The sequence below is a fragment of the Rattus norvegicus genome, chromosome 8 (genome assembly GCF_036323735.1).
Source record: "Rattus norvegicus strain BN/NHsdMcwi chromosome 8, GRCr8, whole genome shotgun sequence".
Lineage (NCBI taxonomy): Eukaryota > Metazoa > Chordata > Mammalia > Rodentia > Muridae > Rattus > Rattus norvegicus.
In genome coordinates, this window is record NC_086026.1 from 80,988,359 (window position 1) to 80,994,443 (window position 6,085).

The 6,085-nt window shown below is 43.0% G+C and overlaps 1 long non-coding RNA gene across 1 annotated transcript in view; it reads left to right on the forward strand.

Moving 5' to 3' along the window:
• The window catches only part of LOC134480072 (uncharacterized), a 5,326-nt gene extending 1,350 nt beyond the window's left edge, over positions 1–3,976 (forward strand). The window contains exon 2 of the long non-coding RNA XR_010054214.1: positions 600–3,976. This is a non-coding gene — a long non-coding RNA (uncharacterized LOC134480072). The remainder of the gene's footprint in view (positions 1–599) is intronic.
• Positions 3,977–6,085: the final 2,109 nt, after the last annotated feature.

The following is a 6,085-nucleotide window of genomic DNA, read 5'->3' on the forward strand; positions in this document are numbered from 1 at the left end:
GGGTTCAATTCTCAGTACCCACAAGGCAGTTCACGACTGTCTGTGACACCTGTTCCAGGAGATCAGGCACCCTCATACAGACGTACAAGCAGGTAAAACACTAATGTATGTAAAATAAAATAAGTAAATTATTTTTTTAAAAACCCACTTAGGGCCATCTGTGGCTGAGTTTTAAAGATCAGTCTTAATATATAAAGGACCTGTGACAACCCAGGCTGATGATAGCAAAAGTCAATCAATTGCAAAACGCCACTCCATTATTACTATAAGCTATATTTTCCTTCTTTTCCTCTTCCACTATTAAGATGTAAACTAACATTAAAAAAATTCAGAAGGGAACAAGTTTGAAGTTCTGTTGAGGAAAAGTTATCCATTCTACCCCAGTCATTGTAAATATGGAAAAGTCACAACGGAAGAGTCACATCCAGTTGAAAGCACCCACTGAGGCACAGTTAATGTGAGTCTCTACTCAACATTGTTTCTAAAACTTTCTAGGAGAAAAGAGATTTCCATACAGAAGAAGAAAATAGCCATAGCACTCTTGATATTCAACAGAATCCCTTGTCCCCTTAAGATGAGTATCTATTGCTTGTTTTCAGCTTCAAGTATGGCAGAGACATCTCCTGGAATACATGTATCACGGGCCTCTACTGCTCAGGTCCACCCCCACCACCGCTTCTACCACGCCTCCTTCACACTGGTAATTCCCAGGGAAATCACAAAGGACATGAACGTGGAAATAAGCACACATATGCTTCCAATATGCCATTCATCCATGCTACATTTGGAGAATGTTTAGCAACAACCACAAGATCGGAACCTTGAACTTGAGAACATGTCTGGGAATGTTGTGAGTCAAGATTCCCTAAGCCACACGTCACAGCTTCCATAAGCTGACCTTCAGAGCAGATCTAGAAGGTCTGTAGGTCAAAGAGAGGGGTCAGAGATGCTAATCTGAGTATTTCTCACTCTTATGCAAAGGAAATGGTAAGACCTGGGGTGGGGGAGGGGCAAACCTCTACCATGGAGCCCGAGCTCTCTCTCACCACTGCAGCTCTTAGAGAAAATACTAAAACCTACAAAACATGATGAAGACATTCAAGGAAGGAAGTTTACAGCTCTAAATTCCTACATGAGAGAGAGAAAGAGAGAGAGAGAGAGAGAGAGAGAGAGAGAGAGAGAGCGCTCAAACAACCTAATGATGTTCATTAAGACACCAGACAAACAAGAACTAACCACACCCAAAAGCAGTAGATGGGAGAAAGAACTAAGACCAGAGCAGAAACTAAGGAAATTGAGACGAGCAAACAAATAAGCAAAATACAAAGAAAATCGCATAGACCTCAATAAGTAGGAAAACGCGGGTACAATGAGTTAAAAATTTCTCAGTTTATATTTGCTTAGTGGTTCCTTCAGGATGGCAGTGGATAGATGCTTCCCTTTTTCATTTTTAATTGAAATTCCTGAAGAGATTGCATGTACATTCATTTTCTTTGTACGGCCTAGAATATTCATCCTATACGTGAATAAGGATGTCACAGAGAAGAGAGCTGGTAATACAACTGGTGCACAACAAGGCCAATTACTACCAAATAAGTCAAGTCTGTTTCTGAAGAAAATCTTAGCTGTGATGGGGGATGAGTATCAGAGCCAGGGCTGAGAATGAGGACAGGAACCCTGGGTGGGCTATACCCGTGTGAGCGGAGCAGCCCTCATGCAGAGTTAGTAGGGATCCATCACTCCCTTTATATTAACTTTTTTTCCCAATGTATTTCAAGTACATTTTATGTTCCTAGACCTTCCAGGAGGTTGTACAGGACATGGTGTGTTGTTTTGCAATCTGGATGCTGGAGAGAAGCAGAGTCAATCTGGAAATAAAAGATATTTAATTGAATTGGCTTTTGTTTTGACAGATGTTTTATACAGTACTTTGTCTGTTAAGAACAAGATGTTCCAATAAATACTGGATAAGTGGGAGAGAAAATTTACTACGGGGCCGTAAATCAATTGGCAAGAGGTCGTAAACTGCAAGATTGGTGCTCAAAGCATTTATTAGATTATCAAGCTCTAAGATTGATCTGTAGTTTTATCTACCTTCCCTCATCCGTCATTTTTATAGGATGGGAAAAGGAGTTATAAAGGATAAATTGCTTTAAAAATTAAAATATGGGTTTTAGACAAAGCAGTCTAGCAGGATATGGAGCAGAGACTTTTGAAAGTGACGAACCCAGAGAGATATCCAAAATAGAAATATACTTGATATTTTGCAGTAGGTAATTGCCAGTGTAATAGGAAATTAAACACTAAGAGAGAGGAATGGCAGAAGTCTTAAAATCCAGAAGGTCCTGGAAGTTATTGTATCAGAGCCTATCATCTTACAGACGAGGGACGAGTCCGAAGGCTTAAGGGCTTCTATGAGACAGCCAGTCAATAGGACCAATGACCATCTTTGTACTAAAGAGGGTACAAAACAGTTAGTGGGTTTTTTTTTCTTTTTGGAGAGGAGACAATTTTAACAGATAGAAAGAAAGAAAGAAAGAAAGAAAGAAAGAAAGAAAGGAAAAAAGAAAGAAAAGGAAAACAGACAACTTGATATGTATACACACAGAGATACATATAAATTTTAACTTAAGACACATGCCATGGGTTGGGCAGATTGCTTCAGAAGCATGAGGACCTGAGTTCAATCCCCAGCACCTACATTAAAAGGCCAGTACAAGATGTACCCTGGTACTGGGGGAGGTAGAAACAGGAGTGTCTCAGCTTTTCTGTCCAGCCAGCCTAGTCAAGTCTGTGAGCCATGGGTTCAGTGAAAAGCCTTACCTCAAAAAAAGATAAAAAAAAGACTGGGAACAATTGAAGAAAACAACCACTGTGGGCACACATCATAAACTCCTTCAGGACAGAAATCATTTCTCCCATTAAGTGCATTGTTTAACGGGTCGATAACTGTCTGCACACTTTGGGGTGTTTTGCAGAACCTTCTGTGTTTCACATTTGCCTCTGTGTTGGCAATGCCCGAGTGGCCTTACGGACCAAGAAAAGAAAACTCTGCACCACGTACTGTGGCTGAGGCAAGTGGACAAAACCAGCTACATGAGGCTTGTGATACATGCCTTCCTGCTTGGGTAATCTAAAGCTCGTGTTCTTCTGAACCAAACTTAGATGCTAACCCTCTCAACCAAAGGCAGGGCCAAGGGAGAACGACACCAGCCAGACACCAGGGCATCTGATTTAAGGAGTTGCTAACCCTCAGAGATCTCAGACTGGGTGAATGAGAATGTCTGCCGAGGGACAGGCTAGCAGGTGGGATCAGTCTCCCTACAACCAACCGCTTCTGCAACGTCAAGAACAACCTGGGGGCTCAGAGGACCTGAAGACTGGCTGCACCCCGATCAAAGTTGCACTGCTCCCAAGTATTCTGGAAACAGAAGCCCTGGAGGACATATGGTGCCCGGGATAAAATGCAGACACTTAGCTGAGTTGGGATATTAACTTCAAATAACCTTCTAGTAGAGATGTGTCATAAATGCTAAAAATCTGTTTTTATATGAAATTTAAGCTTGGCTCATTGTCTATATTTTTATTTGCTATATTTCATCTGAAGAGAGCTAAGAAAAGCCAACAGAGGCAGAAGAGATACAGAACTATAAAGGAAGGGGTGCGAGGGAAGTCATAGAGAGATCTGGGTTGCAATGTTGCAGAATAAAAAGGAATTAATAGAGCATTCTGGGAAAGTCCAAACTCAGGCTCTCAATCCAAAGTGCATGTCAGAACCTCAGTGGTAGCTCCACTTCCAACAAATTAAAACAATAAAAAATACACCTTTGAGCTAATTACATCTTTGTAATTAATACATATTTATTCGGTGTTATTTTTTATATATGTACTATGTGAAGAGAGCTAGATGACTCTCTGAAGACATTTCATGGCCTCCCATTGTTTCCGACTTTTTCATTATCTGAGAAATCCCAGCTAATTCTTCGGTCTTCACAAAGTTTCCCAGATTGATGGTGGGTCTAAGTGTCAGTCACAGCTAGGAGGACCACTGCTTGGGGAACGCTAAAGTCCAGCCTCCTAAGGCACAGTATCATGCAAGCAGGTTTACATTACTACTCCGGTAAGGTTCAGAAATGGAAGCAGAAGAAGGCTCTGCAGGTCAGCCCAAGAGGAGGGCTAACCCCAGAGGGCTCACTGTGCCACACACATAAGGAGTGGAGAGGTCCCTCCTTCAGACTCCTTCTCCCAATTCCTTCATCGGATAGGACAGAACCAGTGAGAAGGAAGACAAGGGTATGTTGGACTCCATAACTTTCAGGTGACTCTCAAGGACTCTCTACTTGATCCACAGTGGAGGAGAGGGCAAAGGCAACTTATCAAACTAGGAAGATGAAAGACTGCGGGCTAAATGGAGGATGCACCACGATGGCGGCAGACTCTCTGAAGAGCCTGACAGATGGACAGAGGCTGTCTCTGGGGGAACCAATCTCTCAGCAAAAGTCTGTATGGATCCTCATAGGACTTCCTCAGCTTAAAAAAATCAGTTATTCTAATATATATGTGCATTCGTGTGTTCCCACATGTGTGCATGTGGAGGTGCGTATGTATGTAAAAATGAAACCAGAAGCTGATGACAGGGGTCTTCCTCGAGCACTCTTCACTGTGTGTTTTGAGACAGGATTCTCACTGAACCTCACTTGCTAATATGGCTGCATGGTCAGCAAGTCCCAGAGAATCTCTTGTCTCAGTGCTCATATTACATATGGGTGCCTCATACTTTTCTAATTTATTGCTATTTGTATGGGTGTATGTGTAGGTGTGTGGGTGTCTTTCTTTCAGGTATCTACCGTGGCCAAAAAGGGGTATTGTATCCCTTGGAACTGTGGTTATAGATGGCTGTGAGCTGCTATGTAGGTGCTGGGATCTGAGTCCAGGTCCTTTGCAAGAGCAGTCAATGCTTTTAGTTACTGAGCCCTCTCTCCAGCCCCTCAGCTTTAAAAGAAAAATGTGTTCTGGAGGATCTCTTATCTGGAATGTGTGGATTCAAAATTGTTTCCAATTTCAGAACTTTTGTGGAGATTTTTTAATATTTACATATCACAAATGACAGTTCATGGGGGAATGGACTTGAAGTGTAACTATTGGATCACTCATGCTTCATACATACTTTACACCAGAGGCGAAGATATTTCATATAATATTTAATAATCTTGTGTATGAAATTAAAGTTTGTGGTGTGTTGTCACTTGGTGCTCACTAAAGACTTCACATGTGAGCGTTTGAAATGCTTAGCTGAGCCAGGGTGATGGCTCAGTCAGTAAAGCCATGGCTGCAGAAGATGTGGACTCCAGCTGATCCCTAGAAACTGTGACTTAAGAAGAGAAGGAGGAGCTCACTGGGTATGGTGGTGCATGCCTTTAATCCCAGCACTCAGGAAAAGGCAGGTAGATCTCTTTGAGACCAGCCTGGTGTACATGGGGAATCCAGGCCAGCCAGGCCCAGCTCCATACCCTGTCCCCCCAAAAAAGAAAGAGAAAGAAAAGCTAGGTACAGTAGTGTGTGTGTGCAATCTCGGAGCTGAGAAGAAAGGGACAGGGAGAGATCCCTGATGCTTGCTGGTCAGCCAGCCTAATGGTGAGCTCCAGTCTACTGAGAGACTCTCAGTAAGCAAGGTGGACAGCCATCCTGAGAAACAACACACAAAGTTAACCTTTGACCTGAGCATCTGTGTGCGTGCAAATGCACACACACACACACACACACATACACATACACACACACACACATACACACACACACATACACACACACATGAGCACAGGGAAGCACAGAGGCATAGAGCACATACACACATACAAACAAACGGATGCTCGACCCACGGCACACTTAAATTTGGACAAAAGGGAGCCATTGTGGCTTGCCTAACTCTGGCTTCCTCCTCCCAGAGTTCTCAGAGGCAGCACTAGGTCGCCTATGTTCAGAGCGCCATCCAAGCACATCTGGGTTAGATCCCGAGTGAGGTGCACCTGTCCGTGAGTGTGCAATTTGCTCAGGGGCTGGGGAGAGGAGCCAGAACACGTAACTG